The sequence below is a fragment of the Mustela lutreola genome, chromosome 9 (genome assembly GCF_030435805.1).
Source record: "Mustela lutreola isolate mMusLut2 chromosome 9, mMusLut2.pri, whole genome shotgun sequence".
Classification (NCBI taxonomy): domain Eukaryota; kingdom Metazoa; phylum Chordata; class Mammalia; order Carnivora; family Mustelidae; genus Mustela; species Mustela lutreola.
The window spans coordinates 66,380,181-66,398,954 of NC_081298.1; the positions used below are offsets into that span (position 1 = coordinate 66,380,181).

Here is an 18,774-nt window from a genome sequence, read left to right on the forward strand (position 1 = left end):
GTCACAGAGGAAGAGGGGGACAGGGCTGAGCAGACAGCTCTGCTGTGCTTGGGAGCCAGGAGCCCAGATTCAGGCCTCCCTTTCCTTTTCTGGGCTCTCGGATCCTGCTTCACCTGTAACCTAAGACGAAGCTTTCCCACCCACTTCCTTCTAGTAGTTGTTGTGGGATCAAGGGGCTCATGTGGAGGAGGAGCCCTGAAAACTGTCATCTGTGCCATTACTGCTGGCAAATCAGAGCCCCCGCCCCCCACCCAGCCCTGGGCTGCCAAGCTGGGGGGGGTGTGGGATGTAGATATGTGGGTGGGGAGAGGGAACCTCAGTTTGCCCCTGTGGCCCAAAGGCCTTTCCCACCCACAGGGCACCACCAGCTCAGTACCTTGGTGTCTTCCTCAGTTGCTGGGACTTTTCAGTGCTTTGGGCCAAGTACGAGTCCCTATCCGACCCCTCTTGCCTGGTGGCCTGCCTGGTGGGCTCCCCTGGCTGAACCGTTCACCCTAAGCCTCCCGTACTTTCCACCCGGAGCCCAGGGCAGCATTCACAAGTGAGGGCAAGAGAAGCCTCACAGGGCCAGGGTGCTGGATCGGGATCCGGATCCTTGGGAGAGCACCCACGCCGTACCCATAGCCACACCAGTCTGAGGGCAAGAATATGGATGATCGAGGGTCATCTGGGGCCATCTTCCCATTTCTGAAGAACAAGTATGGCCCAGGGTGGAGGTCTGGATCTCCTCCCTTTACCTGGAGTCAGACTGAGGATTTTTGGGGCCTGTGGGAAAGTGACAGGGAAGGAGTTTTTAGCTCAACCCTGGAAAGCCTAAAGATGTGGCTTTCCCAGGGAACACCAGGGGAGCTCAGACAACGCCTGGGTGAAACTTCTATTGAGAGTGCTGCAGAAGGGATGCTCCCCACATCCCCCTGCTGGGACAGACCCAGCCATGTTGGAGCTGGAGGGCCACAGCCTGCTTCCACCCTGACCTCCTCGCTTCCTGAGCTTAACCCAACTGCCTCATGGCTCCCTGAGCCTCCAGCCCTGGGTTTGTGAAACAGGGAAGTGAGGCCCTCCTTGGGGAAGCTGGTGTGAGGAGTTGGAAATAGAAGCTAACAGATGCGAAAGCACTCCTTGCTTGGCCCCGGGCTGGCTGACTGTGGACTTAAGCCATTGGGGGCTGGCCCTGGGGACCAATGATGGTCTCCTGCAACTCTGGGTGGCCCCCACTTTAATCGGCACACTGGCCCCAGGCACCCAGCGACCCAGGTGCAGAAGCCACCAGGTGCCTGCAGTGCTGATAGGGATGTGCTAGGAGCGGGCAGGTAGAAGCACCGGGTCCTTGGATTGACATCCTTGTGGAGGGGGCTCTGGAGGGGGCAGGGAAGAAAGCGCGGACCTCGTTTCCCTTTCTGAGCTACATGTGACAGCTGTAACTGTGCCCGCAATGTGCTGGGCAGCCAGCAGGCCCTGATAGGGCCTGGGCCACATTCTCTAGGTCCTCTTCCCACAGAAGTGTCCAGGGGGTGGACTTGGGCCCTCTTCACAGTGCCAAAATAAACTAGCATTGTTTCCAGCAACACAGGAGGCCTCAGTGAAGCAGCTTTTGCCAAACCCCACAAGGAAGCCAGGGAAGGGAGGGGAGCCTGCAGTGAGTGGTGCCCCCTCCCCCACCCGCCTCCTTAGCTTTCTCTTGACTTCCAGAAAACTCCACGCAGGCAAGCAAGCCCTAAAGCAAATACTGGTGGGCACTGTGGGAATCTGGGTTTTTAGGGCATAAAGAAGGGACTGGAACTCCCATTTGTTGAATGCTTACCATGTGCTACTTACCTTGCCTATAAAGATAGTCGTGTTCATGGGCTGGGGATACACAGAGACCTGGGTTCAAATTCTGACCATGTTCTTTTGCTAACTACGTGGTTTGGGCAAGGAAACAACTTCTCTGAGCTTGTTTCTTCATAGGGAAAATGGAGCTCATAATGCTATACTTCAGAGCATTGGGCTGAAGATTCACTTTTAGTTAGTAACACAGGGCACATAAAATGCACTCAATATGTTAATTGTCATTGCTATTAAACAGTTGCTATTGGTAACCATACCAGCATCATTATTATTAATAGTATTCTTTTCAAACTTCATGACAATGCCCAAGAGGTAAGTGCTGTGTGCATCTATTGCTGGTATAGAAACTGAGGCTTCAGAGTGCGATCGAGGCCGTATTTCAGGGCCTGATGGTTAATGAGTGGCAAGCTCAGGATTCCAAATGGGGTCTACCTAGCTCCAAGGCCCACGCTGGTCATGCCTGCTTCTGAGATGGGGTCGACTGGGCTTCCTGACACAGGTTGCTCCGAGGCTTCCAAGCTGGAAAGCAACAAGACCAAAGCCTGTGGGGGATCACTGTCATGTCCCAGCTGGTCCTTGGACTTCACAGTCTCGGCCACCATTCAGCTGGGCCTGGCTGACCACTAATGCTCACGGTTGCCCTTGCCAGGCCCCAGGGCTCCTCTGTCCTTGGAGCATCCACCCAAAGCAAGTGTCTGCACAACTGGACCCCAGGCTGCACAGCTGTCTTCCCATTTCTGCACACGGACAGCTTGTCGAAGCTGAGCCAAAGCAGCCTGGGATTTCAATTTTGGCTCTGTTTCTCACTAGCTGGGTGACACTGGACTTATTACTTGCCGCCTCTGAGCTTCAGTTTTCTCATCTGCAATGCTAGGACAACGGTACCTAGCTCTGGATCCCTATGAGAATTGCACGAGCCAATGAACATGACAGTAAGTGTCTGGAAGGTGTTTACTCCTCCACCTCCTGCCCTTCCCTGTGTCTTGAAACAAGCGCTCCCTGGGACCTGGGACTGTGGGGCCCCAGGCCAGGACCCATTTTTCCTCCTTAGACATGGACTCTCCCCGCATGTCATCCTTAATGAAAAATGAATAACTCATGTGTTCGTTTCATTAAATGCTGCCTCCACAAAAGTGTGGGCTTGTGCAATTCTCCAAAGACTGTCAACTGGAAGATATCTCAGAATTCCTCGTAAATCAAAAGGTTTCATTTTGCTGCCAAGACAGTCAATTTTCTCTGCCTTGAGTCAGGCCGAGGGGCGGTACTGGGCTGGGATCTGAGTCAAGAGACCCGCCTGCTGGTCCAGACTCTGCCGATGACCATTGCAGGATGAGAGCAAATCTCTTTTTGTCTCTAAGACCTCAGGTTCCTCCTCTGAAATATGGGTGGTATGTGTGTTGGGGCAGCCTGCTAGAGGGTCTTCTATGCCCTCCACCAATTTGAAAATGCTGGAACTTGATCTTTCCTTCTCCGTCTGCTTCCCTCTACCCTCGCAGACTCCACCTCTCCAGTCCCCTTCCCGCCCTCCTCCTTCCATCGCTGTCACGTCTACCTCTCCTGTCAATCAGACCAGATCAGCCCAGAGCAGGCACTGGAGAAAAAAGGTCTATGCGTTCCTGGCAGACGACAATATTCTAATGCCCTTATTGCAAAAGCAGCCCTTCTTTGGGGTGAAAAGAAGGGCAGCCAAACTCTGTGTTCGTTTCTATTATGGGGTCCAGAAAGGCAGGCGGGGGCTGGGGGTGGGCAGGGACGTTCACTCTTGGAGTTAAGGGTGGATACATTTAGAAGTAAGAGATGGCCTCTGCTCTGGCCTTGGGAAGGGGCCCTGGGCCAGTCCCTGGGGGCTTCATGGTTGCCTGGTGGAGCAGGTTCCAGGCCACCCAGAGGGGTCCAAGGCCTGCAGGGGAGGGAGGTGGAGAGTACCCAGGGGGAAGGGCCCTGAGGCAATTCAGCCTCCTAAGAACTGCAGTCTGAGTCGGTCTCCTGTGGAGGAGAGGGGAGAACAGCGAACGTGTTTGGGTTTCTTCACCACTGGGTCCATCTGACTGACAGAGATAGAAACAGAGGACTAGAAAGACTGCCCGGTGAAGGGGTTGGGAGGGAGAGGGAGAGCCAGAGAAAGGGGGAGGGGACAACAGAGAAGCAAAGAAGGGAAAGAGGAAGAGAGAAAAGACAGGAGGGCAGAAGAGAGGAAAGCAGGCAAGAAGGAAGAGAAAAAGGAAAGAAAGAGAACGAGAAAGGAACATGTCCCCCAAAACTCATCATCTAAGTGCTCAACCTCTAAGACTGAGGGGGCAAGGCAGGCATGCGGAGGACCAGCCCTTGGTGGTGGAGGTGGGGGGCAACTTCCCACCATCCCCCTCCTGGGCCCTCCTGGTGCCGACCCTCCAGGCCTCCCCAGCAAAGGCCAGTTCTGAGCTTCCTCATTGCACCAGTCTGCGACTCCTATTTACCCCAAACACAAGTGAGTAATTGCCCCAGAGCTGTGCAAGGAAGCAGCAGGCCTTGTGTGGGGGGGCGAGTCCCAGCAGCCTAATTCGATGGGCACAGAACTGAGGATTCAGAATACAGCACGCACTGTCCCCCTCACTACATCACTAAGTACGCTCTCGACGGTTTTACCACACCAGCACATTTACACATACAAACCCCCTCTATTCCCCACGTTTGGTTTAAAAAATCTCTCCACTCGTCCTGCAAATAAAATCCCATCAAAGACCTATGACCAGTAAGAGCTCTGTCCATCTGTCTGTCGGTTCTGTCCGTCCGTCCATTCATCTAGAGTCTGCCCTTTCAGGGACTTTTAATTGAGTATCTAGAGTGTGCCAGGCACTCTGCTCTTAAGGGGTCAACAGAAAGAGCTCAGGCCTTGCCCTCAAGGGGCACACTTTCTGTAGGGTAAGCACACATAAACAGTTATTAGAATCTATCATGATAAATGGAATAATAAGGGTGTTAGCAATCGTTATCCAGGAAAACCAAAACAAGACAAATCAACCACGCCAGGTGACTGTTACAGGTCACCTGTAACAGAGTGGGGTGCGGGGGGTGTGGCTCCCGGCTTCCAGCAGTAGCCACCCTGCACTCTGCGCCCCCACTGGGAGATACAGGACTTGGTCAGCGACAGAGCCCTGATGCAGATCTGGCATCTACTTTTCAAAAGAAAATACTGTTTTGTAAATGCGCAAAACTTATTCAGAGTTTAAAGAGTACCTATAAAGAAAGTATCTCTGCAACCGCCCATGAGATCAAGAAATAGTCGCTTACCTGTGAAGCATCCCCCGCTCCACACGTCTCCTGATGAAATCTCCCTCCCTTCTCCACAGAGGTGACGTGATTCGGACTTTTCTGGTCACCATTACCTTGCTTTCCTTGATGGTTTTACCTCTCTGTACGCACCCTGAAAATATTAGGGAAAGACGTAAGAGACAAAATGGTCGGATGATAGCCATTTCATACAGTTTAAGCTAGTTGTGTAGCTGATCTTTATGCTCGGTAAATAAACACTTACTGTACGCATTCTTTTTTTCTCAATTGAGATATAATTGACTTTGTGTAGCCTGCCCTGCTGCCTTCTTCTAGGATGCAAGTATAATAAATCCTTTCATTTCATATGCATCCCCAAGTGCAATGTCCATGCGTGTTGGAGTGATCAGTAAAGAACCTACAAGGGACTTACTTCCTTTATAACACATTTCCTAACCACTCTTTTTAAAATTCATTGTTCTTGGGGCGCCTGGGTGGCTCAGTTGGTTGGATGACTGCCTTCGGCTCAGGTCATGATCCTGGAGTCCCGGGATCGAGTCCCACATCGGGCTCCCAGCTCCATGGGGAGTCTGCTTCTCCCTCTGACCTTCTCCTCGCTCATGTTCTCTCTCACTGTCTCTCTCTCAAATAAATAAATAAAATCTTTAAAAAAAAATAAAATAAAATTCATTGTTCTTTTTAATGACTCATTCTTGTTAAACTTTTCATTTTATTTATTCTGTAAGGTTTTTAAAAAATTTATTTATTTATTTATTTACTTACTTACTTACTTATTTGAGAGAAAGCAAATGTGAGAGAGATCACAGAGGGAGAAGGTGAGGGAGAAGCAGAGTCCCAGCTGTGCAGAGAGCCTGATGCAGGGCTGGATCCCAGGACCCTGGGATCCTGACCCAAGCTGAAGGCAGATGCTTAATCAACTGAGCTGCCCAGGTGCCCCTATTTTCTAAGATTTTATTTATTTATTTGTTTATTTATTTATTTATTTATCTGAGCACGATCAGGGGGAGCAGTAGGCAGAGGGAGAGGAAGGAGCAAGGAGCTCAATGTGGGGCTCAATCCCAGGATCCTGGGATCATGACCTGAGCTAAAGGCAGACGCTTAACTGACTAAGCCATCCAGGCAAAACCTCCTCCACTCTTTTATTGCAGCATCATTTTTAAAAAGTCTTTTTCTTTTTCCCCAGTGCTCTGTAATCCAACCTCTATCATATGTCAAGTATCCCTATACACGTGAATCTGTTCACGGGCTCTCTCTTAGGTTTCACTGATCTATTTCTCTACGCCTATGATGACACAGTGTCTGAATTACTATAACTTTATAGTAAGTCGTAATTCCTGGTAGGACAATTCCTTCACTTTGTTTTTCTTCTTCTTATTGCACTCTCCTCTGAATTTGACAACAAGTCTACCAAATCCTACATGCAATCATGGGTTGGGATTTTGATTGGAATGCATTGAACCCACATATAAATTTGTGGGAAAGGACATCTTTATACTGCAACTCATCCATTCATGAAGATAGTATACCTCTGCATTCCTTACAGCATCCCTTAATGTCTCTCAATAAAGTTTAATATTTTTTTTTTATAGAAGTCTAGCCTACAGGCCCTTGGAGCCCCATACTGCTGCCATGTCTTCTGGGGCCAACGTGAATGCCCCACAGCACTTTATGGAGCCGCTCCAGCTGGAGGCCAGTGTGGAGAGGGTCAAGGTCTGGCAGGCAGCTGCAGAGCTTCAACAGTGCTGTATGCGGAATGCTTGCTGGTAGGTAGACAACCATAAGAACTAGGTAGGTAGGTAGGTAGGAAGCAGCACCTCCAGATCCCAGGATCTGGGCCCCTGGAGATCCTTTATCCTAAAGGATCCTTTATCCTAAAGGCTGGAAAGAAGTTCGCTGAGGCATGCTTTTAAGTGTAAAGCGGTGAATGACTGACTGCCTCCAAGTCTCAAGAAAATGCTTCTCCAGACAAATGACTTTTAGATATTTCACACCTTTCTTGTGGCCTGGTCCTAGAGCCAAAATTCTACAGAAGTTCATGAGTTTCTTCAAATAAGGAAACTGGGTGAAGGAGGATACTTTAAATAATAATGGCCTCATTCTTTTGGTAAAGTGTTTTTATGTTTAAAACCAACAAGAATGTTACCACCAAATACACAACACCTCTTTCATAAGCAAATTACTGTGTTTCTATACTTGGAATAGAAATTGTTTTATTTACTGGATGTATGAATTATTTTATTTACTGGTGCTTACATTTTGGGAAGGGAAACCTTTTTGTTAAAAATTTGAGTATTTGGGGGCACTGGGTGGTGCAGTCCGTTAAGTGTCTGACTTGATTTTGGCTCAGGTCCTGATCTCATGGTCCTGATTTCCAGCTCCAAGTCTGCTCTCTTGTGCTCTCTCTCTCTCAAACAAATAAATAAATCTTTATTTAAAAATTGAGTATTTCTTTAGTTGTTCCTAAGATTTTATCCCATAACAAAACTTGTTTTTTTCTTTTGAATATAACAGTTTCTAAATGAAAATAAGCAAGTTGAAAACTGGGGGAAGAATAGACTTTATTAATCAAATGATGTTGTGATTTTTCTAAATGAGAAGATTGTTTTACTTGTAACACTAAGTATGGGAGCTGTTTCTTAGCAAACTTGTTTGGAAGATTCATGTTGTGTGGTGATTAGATTGCCTCATCCTGTTTATGAAGCAGATTTGGTCTTTGTCTTAAGTTCCTCTACTTTATAACTGTGGTTGTACTCAAACAAACCACATTATTTCATATCTTTAAAAAAGATGTTTAAATAGTGGAATAATGGAATATTGGAATAATGGGAAATACAACCTAAATGAATTATTAATGTCACAAGTATTTTACTTCGATGATGTGCCTTTGATTCAATTTGGGACACTTTTAAAAGGGTACTTTATTTGTGTTTGTAATAATCTTCAATGAGTTTGGAAATGAAATTTCTGCTTAATTCATAATTTTCCTAAAGTCTAACATTTTATTAGACTCAGTCATAAATACCTCATTTTTGATGAAAGTGTAAATTATCACTTTTTAAAAAATTTCATTGTCTCATGTTTATTGTCCATGTATTGAAAAAAAACTCATTTTAGGTATGTTTCTTTTATACCCAGCAATCTTGCAAAACTCTCTTATTAGTCAAGTAATATTAGTAGACCCTTGGGGTTTTATTCACATAATGTTATTTGTACATATTCAAAGTTTTGTTTATGTTTTTCTCAATCTTAGCCCTTACTTTTTTTTTTTCTTTTTTACTGAAATGGGTAGGACTTCCAGCACAATGTTGATAGAAATGGTGACACTTCTTGTCTTGTTTTCCATCTCAAAGGCAGTGGTTGGACAAGACGATCTCTTGAGTGCCTTCCAACCCCCAAATCTTGATTTTCCTCATGATCATATTCTTTCTGGATAAGGCAGCTACTCAGCCTTCTGGAGTCTTTCTCCCAGTCCAGAATAAGAGTCATGATTTGTATCCAGGTCTTCAATAGTTGCATACGCCCAGTCTGAATCAGAAGATCTTAAGAGTTTGATCTCTTATTCTTCAATACGTCATACTTATGGAAATCATTTACTCCCAAAAGTCAGTTCCTCCCCAAAGTCTCAAACTATTTCTGGTTCACATTTTGAAACATGAATTAAAAAAACAAAACAAAACAAAACAAAACAAAAAAACCTGTTATGAATGAGAGGTTGGCTATGTGTTCTTTCTTTCTTAAAACTCTCCCTGTTCAGGGCGCCTGCGTGGCTCAGTGGGTTAAGCCGCTGCCTTTGGCGCAGGTCATGATCTCAGGGTCCTGGGATCGAGTCCCGCATCGGACTCTCTGCTCGGCAGGGAGCCTGCTTCCCTCTCTCTCTCTCTGCCTGCCTCTCCATCTACTTGTGATTTCTCTCTGTCAGATAAATAAATAAAATCTTTAAAAAAAAAAAAAACTCTCCCTGTTCAAATGGAGATGCAACGTTGGGGGTTTGGGGGGTAGGAAAAGAATAAATGAAACAAGATGGGATCGGGAGAGAGACAAACCATAAGAGGCTCTTAATCTCACAAAACAAACTGGGGGTTGCTGGGAGGAGGGGGGTGGGAGAGGGGGTTGAGGTTATGGACATTGGGGAGGGTATGTGCTATGGTGAATGCTGTGAAGTATGTAAACCTGGCGATTCACAGACCTGTACCCCTGGGGCTAATAATACATTATATGTTTATTTAAAAAAAATTTAAAAATAAAAAAAAACCCCTCCTTGTTCTCCTTCAAGGAGGTAGAGGAGGATAATGACTTTTCCCCCTAGTCTAACCCCTGCCTAAAAGACCAGTCATGCTGTGCTGTGCTATCTTCTCTGGGGTCTCCAAGCTGCATCCAGTGGTAAGGACACCAGGTGCAGCACAACTGGGCTCACCTGACTAGCCCTCTTTCACTACCAATACCTAATATTCTACCTTTATGAAGGTGATAAAACAAACAGCTATTGGATGAAAGTTTACGAAACAAGAATTGAGGCTCATGTTCTCCATGTTGTTCCATCTTCCTTGTACAGGAAGGAGGCACAGATATAACAGACCTTTGAACAATGTGGGGTGAGAGATGCCAACCCTCCATGCAGTCAAAAATTCACAAACAACTTTTGACGACCCAAAACTTAACTACCAATAGCCTACCATTCACCGTAAGCCTTACTGATAACGGAAACAGTCAATTAACACATATTGTGTATGTTATATGTAATAAGTTCTGCATTCTTACAAGAAAGTCAGCTACATAAAACAAAATGTTATTAAGAAAATCATGAGAGAAAATACATTTACAGTCCCCTATTGTAAAAAGCCCACATATAAGTGGACCCATGCGGTCCAATCCCCTGTTGTTCTAGGGTCAACTGAGCATTTCTTTTGAAATTTAATATCAGCATAGTTGGTTTCTCCTGTTGAACAGTTAGGTTTCTGCAACGGGGTAAACACTTTTAGATGGATTTTCATATACTATAAATCTTGTTGTTCGGGGGTTTCTGGTCCCCCGAAGCAATGTTTGGGGCATGAGGTTTGAGGGAGGCATATAAAATATCAGCTCAACTCATTCAGACGAGATTGTTGTCTGCATCAATAGCAAGTCTCTTGGATGAAATGTGGTCATGGTTAAAGGAAAGGGTTTTCTAAATTCCTTTAGCTCTCATGTAAGAGTTGGGTCTGCCCGACTAGTTCTGAGAAAACGAAGAGGGAACACCTGCTCCTTCTATTCTGCTAGACCGTGAGCAGGAGATGGGGGTAGAGAGAACAGATGGGTCATACACCAAGGTTTTTCTCTGCTGCCACCATTCTTGCCTCCACCACCTTTCCCACACACAATCTGGCACTCTGGGAGTTCCCGAAGCATCCAGAAAAGTATGAAGGCGACAGTTAGTGTCTGGGCCAGGGATCCCTTACCTGTGCAGGTGGGGGAAGAGTGCAAGTCCCGGAGAAGCAGCCATGTAATGACATGGAGGAGCAGCAGGAAGCGGTAGCTAGGGAAGCATGAGATAGCGCCAGAGCAGGTGCCAAGTGCTCACTCGCACAACAGGCAGGGACCATGGGTTCCAGGGATGCATCCAGGCATAGCACCCCAGAAAGCCAGATGGGGTCCATCCCACTGAGGTGGTCACCAGTGCAGGAAGTGGGCTAGTCCAGCCTCTTGCGGAGGAGGGCAGTGAGAATCCAGCGTAGGTCGCAGGGACTCAAAGACCCTCTCCCAGCTGCCACGAGGAGCTGGTCACAACCATTGGCCATACTGGGTTCAGAAGCAGAGAAAGTAGTCTCCCAAAGGTTGAGATTCACTTGAGTCATACAAGTTATTTAAGACCATCTTAGTGATTGAGTTAGATTGGAATCTAATTCCAGTCTAATTTTAGACTAATTTGTCTAAATTTACCAATTTAAGTAAAAACTAATGTTGGTATAAAGAATACATTAATATTGGGGTGCCTGGTGGCTCAGTTGTTAAGTGTCTGACTTCAGCTCAGGTCATGATCCCAGGGTCCTGTGATCAAGACCCATGTCAGGATCCCTGCTCGGCTGGGAGCCTGCTTCTGCCTCTTGCACTCCCCCGTTTGTGTTCCTGCTCTCACTGTCTCTGTCAAACAAATAAATAAAATCTTTTTTAAAAAAGAGAATACATTAATATTACATATTAAAACTTTTTTTTCAACTTAAGCTTTCTTCTTTTTCCTCTGATTTTATAAGAAATTTTAAAACCTTTTCATGGGCTCCTAAAACTGTCATGGGCTCCAGGTGTCATGCCCATCGCATCTGCCCTTGCCCTGGGCATGCCTCGTTGTTCTTGTCTTTCTCCTCTGTAAAATGGGTTTGCTGGACTACATGACGGAATGCACACAAGACTTAGGCTCATGGTGATAACACTGGTTTCTTTTCTTCATTTCCATGGACTTGATTTTCTATTTCAGTGATCTTGCTGCATGTGTGGTTTTTATTGTGAGTCACCTTCAAATTCTCTTTGGAAGTAGAAGGGGTATAACTTAGAAATTCAAATTCCTTTTTACTTCCTCAGCACTTAGCACAATGCCTTGCTTTATATCCTCAATCCTTGTTTGTTGACTGTGCCGGTAAATGGCTCTCTCCCTTCCCAGCCTCCGCCCACCACCCTGTCCCACGCAGGGCCTAACACAATCCAGAAGCAACCTTCCTCTGTTTCTTTTTCCTCTCCTCTCTCCCTCAAAATTCTTCTTTCCTCAGTGGCCTGGGCTCAGCAGGACATAAGAGTGAGGACAGTTCCACCAAACCCAGTGATCTCCTCACAGCCCACTGGGGTTGGATTCTAACCCTGTCCTGTCAACGAGGAACCTGTGGTGCAAAAAGTAAGGAATTCACTCAGCAAATGCTGAGACATGGATTTGAACCCTGGCCTCTCTGACTATGACATGGGTGTGATGGGTTAAGCCTCCATGATTTGCAGTTTTTACATTGGACTCCTCGGGGAGGTAACCCGAAGAAGGCCTTTCCAGACATGAGAGAGATGTCTGTAGACACTTTGGGGGATTTCTTCACGAGGTTCAAATCAAACACTGAAGTCCCCACAGGCATGGGCTAATAAGCTTTACCACTCTCACCTGTGCCCCACCATCCACCAAGCTGAAAGTTTCTGTTGAAACCCCCTTCTTGAACGTTAGAGGCCAGTGATGCCAGAAGTAAGGGTGAACAACAAGGAGCCACAGAGATCAAGCTAAGGGGTTAAAACGTTGTGTCCGTCAAGAGGCCTGAACACGTTTCCTTCATAAGCCAGACATCTGGGTGCTTGTCCTTGGCCCAGCCTGGAGCTTTGCTGATGGTAGCAGTGCAACAACGAGGGAGCGCCTGTGAGGCCTTAGAGCCAGCAGCACGTGGCAGAAACATTGGCCCAACAGGACCCAACACGTCACCACCCTTCGAGCACCTACTGTGTGCTGCGTGCTGGGGAGAGACGCGGGAATAAAATGTCTTCCCGCTGATCCAAGAGAAGGCAAGGCAAAATTTGCCCCGTGACAGGATAAAATCTGCAATTAAAAAAAAAAAAACCCGAGGCATGTGAAAGTTTATTTATGTCTTATTACACAAGCTCCTCCATTCTCTGCCTCCGCCCCCACCCCCAATCTGTCATATTCGGGGATCTGGGGCTCCGAGCATTAGAATGAATTAAATAGATTCGGTGGCATGTCAGGGCTGGGAGGTGGAGAAAAGAAGGTGCAAGAATGAGATGTGGAGGGACAAGTTCAAAAAAGACCGGATATTGGAAGTCAATGCATGATCTCCGGGAGCAGAGACTGCGGGTCAGACAGACACCTGGAATGTTCCAGTTGGAACCATCATGTTCTCAATAATAGTGACAGTCTCACATTTCATGAATGCATCCACTGCCAGGCCCCCTTCTAAGCCTTTTACACATATTAGCCCATGTTATCTTCCCAAGTACTTTGGGAGGTAGCTTCTATTGCAAACCCTATATTACTGATGAGAAGCCAGAGAGGACCAGGACTTGAGCCACCACCATGCCACCAAGAGGCACCTCCTACCCCACCTAACCGTCATGCACCTGGGGCCTCTGCCCAGGTGGGACTGTGGGGCAGGTGAGGTCTGGGTCGCCTGTGGGCTATGGCCCCCGCCCAGAAGGGCTTGGAGCAGAAAGTGGGGAGTGGGACTGCATCCTGGCTCAACTGCTGACCCGGTGGCTTTGGGCAAGTTCCTCGCCCTTTTCGTGTCTCTGGTTCCTTGTACAATGAATGAGGGTCGATGATGATGGTGGCGACACAGCACACCTCATAGGGTGCGTGATGGTTTAATACGGTTCTGCACAAAAGGGGTTTAACACAGTGCCTGGTCCAAGTGCTCAGCGAATGGCAGGCGGCCCTGAGACTACGAGTGGATTCCTAGGAGAGCTCCCACCACCCCACAGGGCTTTGTGGACTACCCGCACACTCCGGTTCACTCAGCACCAGTGTCTGGTCCAGCCTTCCGCACTCACACAGCCCAGCTGGCGACTCACAGTGGCACCACAGAGAGGCAGAAGACTGAGGATGAGCAGCCCTGCCTGTGGAGCCTGGCCTCAAACCCATGTCCATGGTGGGAAATGGGGATGACTGCCCCGGACCCATGGGAACACCTCAGACGCGGGAGGCCTGTGACAGGCCACAGGGATGCTGGAGACACCGGCTGGTTCCTACCTCTGAGGGGTTATGGTCTGGCAGAGGCACGTGGCTCTCCCACATGAACCAATTAGTGGACCAGGCAGGATTTCCCCAGCACCGCACAAATCCTGGACTAAAAGAGCGGGTGTGAGCAGAGCAGAGAGGGAGAAGGCCAAGGGGCTACAAGAAGTGATGTGTGTGTGTGTGCTCTGTGACTTGGCTACCCCAAGGGCTTTGGCTGACCTCCACGCTTTTGACTAGGCATGTAGAATTTTCTTTCTCCTTTTGGTAAGGGGGCAACACTGTAGCCAGAGGTGAGGCACAGCCAAGCCATAGGGCCTCCTTCTCAGGGCCACTCTGGGCTGGGCTCACGCTGCAGTATTACCAGTAGATGGGCCAATAAAAAGAAGCCCTTCAAAGATGTGCTCATGCAGATGATTCTATCCCACCTGTCAACAAGGGAGGCCTGGCAACCATCTGTTAGATTCTTTATTCCCACCCCTCCCCTTTCATTTTTAACCACAGATTTTCACAGTTTGCATTACTTATTTAAATCTGTTATTTAAAAAAAAAAATACATGTATTGCTAAGTAAGCTGATGACAGCTTCTGCCCATTGAAGCCTCTTCTTCCCATTTTCCATGGCTGCCTGGGATACGTGGGAGATCCTTATATGCAAGCTTGTGTCCTTTGAGCAGGCTGGATTTAAGATTCAGGATTTAGGACTTGATGCTCTGTACTTGAGTTGGGGGAGGGGCACGCAGAGCCAGAATTTCAGCCTTGGGGCTTTGTTGCTGACTCTCCTGGTCCCTGACTGTGAAATTTAATGGGACACAACCTTAAGACTAACAATGAGCTCTGGGTTTCTCAATCTTTACCATGGGGAATGTCGATCCCTGCTTGAACCCAGAGATGACACCGCATGCTTAAATTCAATGCTCTTTAAGTCATGCTGCATAGCCAAACCATCAGTCAGTTATTAAGCACCTACTGCGTACCAGACCCTGGACACCAGGCAACAGCACTACCTCGGAGTGAGAGACGAAGTCCCTATTCTCACGGAATTGACACTTCAGTGCAGGAGAGACAGACCAGAAAAGCCAGTAAGGACAACTGGGGTCAGTGCTGTGAAAGAAACTAATGGGACCATATAAAGAAAGAATAGTGAGAAGGACCTCTGGGCAAGGAGAGCCCCTGGGGAGTGACGTGGGAGCTGGGACCGGAGGATAAGAGGCAGGAACAATCCTGCTCACTCACAGATGGAAAGCCAGCACAGAATCACCGAGGTACAAAGGGCCTGACATATTTGAAGAGCAGGAGAATAATCTCGCCCTGGGGCTCCTTCCCACGCCCTACCCTCCAAGACACTGAGGTCTCCTGCGGCCATCTCTGTCTTAGGTGCTCCTCAAGACTGGGGAGGACCAGACCCTGTGCTTGTGTCATTCCTGCAGAGCACCCTGAGGGGCCTGGCCTCCCGGCTCGCCCAGTGGCTCCAGGCATTGCCTGCCTACACCTGGCCAAAGGCCCACAGGAGATCTGAAACCTCCTCTCCCCAACACCGGCTTGTCTCTTGTCTTCCCCCTCAACTCCCGCACTGGCCAGCAGCAGCCAGCTCCCCGGCCCTGCTGCCTTCTTGAGTCTCCAATCCCTCCCCCACAGCCTCATCAGCCAGCTTGGTTTTTGCTGTGGTCACAGAGCCCCATTCACTTCTCCCGTCCAAACCTTCAGCCTTCCACACACTGCCAGGAGGGCGCTACTGCCCATGGGCCTTTCTTTCCAGAGACAGCGGATCATTTCTTCAAGGCCTCTTCTGATGCCACTCCCTTCCACACTCCCAGATGCCTTTCTCCCTCCTCCCCCTATGTTCTTGGCACTTCACTGTAACACTTATCTATTGCTAATGTTTGAATCTCTTCTTAGGTTCCCAAGGTCAAGGTCTGAAGCACGTTTATATTTTTCTTCCTAATACCTGATGCAGAGGAGATGATCAGTAAAGATTTTTGAATGAATCCCTCATGAGCCCCTTGGAATAATGGCCTCCTTCATTTACTCAGCATTCACCAAAGCTCTTTCAAAACTCTGTCCTGTTCTCTGCTCACAACATTCTGTAAGAGCAGATGATGACCCATAGCACAGACAGGGAAGTGGAGAAACATTATCTGACTTACTCTAGAGTGTACACTAATTAATGGCAGGCGGGGACCCAGGCCTAATGGCCTATTCCTAGTCCAGAGCTCTTCAGCAGTCTCAAAGCATCCAAAGCCTGGAGCCAGAAAAACAGAAAATTTCTCAGAATTAACATTAAAATATAGGTTGAATGTACAAAGCTCACCCAGTTATGACACAAACTTTATTAAAGTGTATCTTAGGATATGAGCTAATACAGCCTCTCAAGCATTCATGCAAGAAGCATTTATTGAGCACCTATTGTATACTGGGCTCTGCTCTGGGAGACTCTAAGGAATTACAAATCTCTCCTTCATAGCATTTATAATTATTCAGGGGGAAGAACCCACAGTGACACAACAAATGGAGGACAGAAATCAGTATAAGGTGTTACATAGGTAGATACAGAAGCTCTAGATGGCACCGGGTTATTTCAGAAAGCCTCCTGGAGAAGGTACTAGGAGGTCATTCCTATGGGAGGGGGGAGTGAGAGTGGAGAGGAGGAGTGGAAATGAAGAGCAGGGACAGAAAGACACAGTGGAAATGGGGGCAGCCCAGGGACTGGCTGGAGTGAGGAGCTTCAGGGGGACACCTGTGGGAGTGTTGCTTCTGGAAACCAGCAGAGAATCTTGAGATGGTCTTCCTGGATGTTCTTTCCACAAGCATTTCTCTGCTTCAGTTGCCAGAAGCAGTTTTAAGGAAAACTAACTCAATCTCTGCACAGAATAGATGCCTTGTTCCAGGGGATTCTAAGAGGGTAGGATCTGTCTTCTGATTCTACTTAGCTCAACTCAACTCAGCTCAGCCTAGCTCAACTGAGCTCCACTCAGTTCAGCTCAACTCAGGTCAACTCTGTTCAGCTTAGCTCAGATCAACTCCACTCAACTGAGCTCCACTCAATTCAGCTCAACTCAACTAAACTCAGTCAGCTCAGCTCAACCTCCGCTCAGCTCAGTTTAACCTCTCTCTTCACACGACCTGCCAGCCATAGGTCATCACCTTCCTATCTTCAACCGCTACAGACAAAACTGGTAATATAGGTAAAACACATAAATAGAGAAAATTTCTCTTTTCTGTCCCAACCTTAATCATGACACTACATGCCCCTTTACCTCTTCCTTCTCCCCTCCCAGGCTCTCCTAATAAGAAGCAAGAGCCCAGCTCCTTTAGTGAATATGGGAGCTGGGGGATGGTTGGCAGTCTCCAGCCATTATGGGAAAGCCTCTGGAGGACACAGGCCAGCCAGAGTGTGACTCCTCTTCTCCCCTTGCAAATGGAGCCCATGGTGAAATGGGCAGGAGGACAGAAGGGGTCATTGCAGGCCAATGGCCTCACCTGACCTGACACTGAGGTTGTGCTGGAATACTAGTGAGGCTCCAGAGTGTCCTTAGGTTGGCTATAAAGGTTATAAGAAGGTTCCTAAAAGACCAAGTACTTGTGAATTGCATGGAAAAGCAGGTTTGGTGGGGCCCTTCTTTATTCCTTTGTTCAGAGCCAGGCCTCAGGGCTGACTGGACAGTAGGCAAGGCAAGGTTCTACATTCTCTCATTCTTTCCTCGAGCAACTGCTCATGCATTTTAGCAACTCTTTAACCTCAAAGACCCTCAAAGTTGGTCACTGTGTAGCTGTGTAGATCACATGCATCTCTGACTGAGCCCATTGGCCTTATCACAACACCCTTGAGTTGTTGTTCATACCCTATAGAGGCCACCAAGTAGAAAGTCATATAGTCCCATACTGCTCCTCATGGGTCAACACAGGAGACAGTCACTGATGAAAACATCTATAGTATTCCAACACATTTCCTGGGGAAATTTTCCTTACCTCTTTTCATAACTTCTCTCAAGGCGTAAAATCCCTTATCCAGCTCTAACCTGAAATTAATCTCCTACTACAGTATCAGCCAGTTCTTTTGGTCTGATCCTCAGAGACTGCCCATTGAGGGAGGAATGCCAGGCTCTGCACCATTACTGGGAGTGGATGGCTGGGGAAAAGAAACAAAAGAGGAGGGGAAATTCCTACAGCCATTTTGAAATAAGAGGAATTGTGGTAGATGCTGAAATAACTGATTGCTACGGTTTATTGAGCACTCCCTCAATGAACTTTACAACCATCCCATTTGAGCATCACATGGAGGCCTCATTAGCTATCCTACAAATAAGGAAACTAGAGCCTCAGAGATGAAGTTACCCGCCTGATGGCATAGTAGCTGAGGGCAAAGCTCAGATCTATGTAAAGGCTTATGATCTCAACCTTATAATATTCATGTATTAAAAAAAATTATGGAGTATCTACTACATGCCAGGCATGGTTATAGTCATTGAGAACATGGGCAAATACAAATACAGACAAATATCCCTGCCTCACCTATTTCGGAGACATTCACAGAATCACAACTGCCGTGGGGATGTAAGTATTCAGTACAGATGAGTCAGAGTGGCCCAGAGACACTGAGTGGCATGCTCTTGGTCACTTAGGATGTCCAAAGGAAGAATCAGGTGTCCTGAGTCTTGGCCTCCCCTTGCTATTGTTCCCCATCTTTGGAAGTGAACGTTCACCAGACAGTCATAAGGCCTTTGATTTTTTGGATTCCTTGCCTGGGAAGTCCTCCTCCATGCTTTGGCGGGCTTTTCCTTCCCCAGGACCTCGTCTTAAGGCCTGGGACCCTGGTGTACTGAGCTGTCTGGGTGCCTGCTGCTTGCAGAGGGCTATGCTCTTTGTCCTAGACCTTCATCTTCTGGAAGTGCATAAATGCATGGCATTAAATTTTTTTTAATGCATGATATTTATGAGTTTTTTTTCCTCCTGGGGCCACACCATGTTCTGAAATGTGAACATGGCAAGCAGGAT

General features: G+C 47.5%; 1 protein-coding gene across 1 annotated transcript in view; it reads right to left on the reverse strand.

The window, feature by feature from the left end:
- SOCS5 (suppressor of cytokine signaling 5) overlaps positions 1 to 18,774 on the reverse strand; it is a 116,682-nt gene that overhangs the window by 12,968 nt on the left and 84,940 nt on the right. Inside the window, exon 2 of the transcript XR_009344804.1 lies at positions 5,098 to 5,230. The gene's annotated coding sequence lies outside the window, so the exon portion shown is untranslated. The remainder of the gene's footprint in view (positions 1 to 5,097; positions 5,231 to 18,774) is intronic.